Source organism: Sebastes umbrosus, chromosome 12 (genome assembly GCF_015220745.1).
Source record: "Sebastes umbrosus isolate fSebUmb1 chromosome 12, fSebUmb1.pri, whole genome shotgun sequence".
NCBI classification, from domain to species: Eukaryota; Metazoa; Chordata; class Actinopteri; order Perciformes; family Sebastidae; genus Sebastes; species Sebastes umbrosus.
Window position 1 is genome coordinate 30,877,520 of NC_051280.1, and position 2,838 is coordinate 30,880,357.

General features: G+C 41.6%; 1 long non-coding RNA gene across 1 annotated transcript; it reads right to left on the reverse strand.

The window, feature by feature from the left end:
• On the reverse strand, positions 1-1,231 carry LOC119498226. The gene is made up of 2 exons (XR_005209092.1): positions 1,055-1,231; positions 1-964 (listed from the first exon to the last, which is right to left on the reverse strand). It is a non-coding gene; the product is annotated as an uncharacterized LOC119498226 (long non-coding RNA).
• Positions 1,232-2,838: the final 1,607 nt, after the last annotated feature.

The window sequence follows — 2,838 nt, forward strand, 5'->3', positions numbered from 1 at the left end:
TTTTGTTTGGTTGTTTTTTAATGGAGATATCAGACTTTCCATCCTCCAACCCAGAGAGAAAGAGGAAAAAAAAACAGAAAATTAAAAATACAAGTTATTAAAAAAAAAAAAAAACATTTTGAGGAACACTCCAAACTACTAAACACAAACTTTTTGAACTCAAAAAGACAGAAACAAAAAAAAAAAATTGTAGACAGTCTTCTTTTTAGTTACAAATTAAAACAGGGAAAAGCATAGTTTTCACATAAACATCTGTTTTAAACGTTTGATTCTGGTGGTTGTGAGGGTTTGTCTTCCTCTTGGGGGGGGTGAATGTGTCTGAGAAGTACACGGAGCTCAATCCGTTGCAGGAAATAGACCAAGCCGCTCAATGTGTACTTCCTTTGACCCGAGGGAATAAAAACTTTATAGACTATGTGCGAGAGCTGCATCTTTTTGTCCATGAAGTCTCTTTACGATGAGCTCGAGAAAGTGTGCAGCGTGTTTGTACATATGTGTGTGTGTGTGTGTGTTTTGTGTGGTCCGACAGTCTCGATGCTTCCCATCCTTTTGTTGTCCATCTCCACAGAAATACACTCCTCTGAACCAGTCAGTAAGGAAGAAAAAAACACAACAAAAACATAGCCAGAAACCAGCTGAATCCAGTCTGTCAGCCAATCAGTCTATCAACTGTGTGTTTGTGGTCACTTGTCCCCCCCCCCCCAAGCAGTTTGTGTTGATCCAGTTTCAGTTTGTGACCATAAATACACGAAGACTCCACCGCTGGTACAGCTAGTCCACAGTTAAAGCTCCGAGGTGGAACAGCAAACGCGTTACTGTCTGTCTGCTCATTCCAGAGCAGCGAAAACCAGTAGATCAGCTCAGCAAACATCTTCTGCTGCCCGGTGGTCCAGCCAGTCCAGCCGACCCAAGGTAAACTACAGGACCTCCGACAGCAGAGAATGAGGGTCAGAAGGGGGGGGGACTGAGGGAGAAAGAGAGGGTTATATGAAGAGGGCTAGAGACGGAGACAGAGAGAGAGAGAGCGAGAGAGAGAGAGAAAGCACAAAGAGACCAGGGTTTCTCTCTCGTCTTCATTTGTGTCTCTGGAGAGCTTTCCTCTTCCTCCTCTTGAAGAAACAGCAGCACCTGCAACACACAAAGCATCATTAACAGACATGAAATCAATTGGGATGTGAGAGAGTGATCATTTTTCATTTTCATTTAAAGAAACACAGTAAAATGATTATGGTTTGATTTTTACGGGGACCAAACAGAGATGTTTTCTTAAAGCGGCAGTAGGCAGTATATTTGTGTTGGCATCATTGGGCAAAAATTGCATAATAACCTTTCAGCATATTGTAATTCAAGTGTTCTGAGAGACTTCTGCACCTCCTCATGGCTCTGTTTTCAGGCTTTAGAAAATCTAACCCGTGACGGGAGACTTTGGCCAATCACAGGTCACTTCAGAGAGAGAGCGTTCCTATTGGCTGTTCATTCAACAGAGGCAGCTGTCAATCACAAACTCCAATCAGACGGTCAAACTAGGCAGCGCTGATGAAATATGAATCAATATTCTGTTACTGTGATGCCTATTTCTCTCCTCAAATGTTTTCAGAATCATCTTGTAGTGAACTGTTTAGCTGGAAAATGAGAAGGTTTGTGACCCGGCAGCCACGTTGAGATCATTTCTCATTTGACTTACTCATTGGAAATCAATTAACAACACAAAACAATGACACATATTGTCCAGAAACCCTCACAGGTACTGCATTTAAAACAGACTAAAATCATAACATGGCAAACAAAAAACAGCTGTCAGTGTGTCAGTGTGATGACTTGACTATGACTTGCCCCAAACTGCATGTGATTATCATAAAGTGGGCATGTCTGTAAAGGGGAGACTCGTGGGTACCCATAGAACCCATTTACATTCACATATCTGGAGGTCAGAGGTCAAGGGACCCCTTTGAAAATGGCCATGACAGTTTTTCCTCGCCAAAGTTTGGAGCGTTATTTAACCTCCTTCACGACAAGCTAGTATGACATGGTTGGTACCGATGGATTCATCAGGTTTTCTAGTTTCATGATACCAGTATCTTCACTCTAGCTTTAAAACTGAGCACGGTAAAATCTAAAAAATTGCAAGTTGCGTTAATATATTAAAGAAATTAGCGGTGTTAAAACAAATTTCCGTTATCGCGTTAACTTTAACAGCCTTTAAATACATTCAAAGAAGAAGAAAATCACCAACTTATATAATTCCCCGTCTATGTAAAAAGTGGTTTAAATCTCAAGTAATATTCCAGGAATGCCCTGACTTATGACTGTCTCTGGTGAAGGACACTGTTTATCTACTGTCAATCTAAAATGGTCGTGGATGAAGTCACTTTCTGACCTCCAGAGCAGAAAATAATAAAAATAAATGTTGACAAAAACCTAAAAACAGAGTGCTTCTGAAGAATGAGAGCATCAGAGAGAGAACAAGCTGACGTTTTGAACTGTCAGCATATTGTTAAAGTAGCCTGGGCCTCGAATGGGAAGCGTGGAAAGGGCGGAGCCTGTGGACACGTACCATTAGACCAACTTCTGTAATCACAAGATTATTAACAAACCACGGCTCAACAAGTTGCTTCCGTGACTCTCCCCACAACTTCCTGTGGTTTAGTCATTCTGTTTACTCTAAAAAGCAGTGCTTTAGGAGGTGTTGACTTTGCCGCCTGACGCGACTCACCGCCTCTGGAAACGCCCGAGGACCGTATTACACTAACTGTTGTCGATTAAAAATAAAGAGATTCAGCAACTGCATGGCTTATTTCTCGCCTCAGATGTTTTCAGAAACACATTTCGGGGAACTAT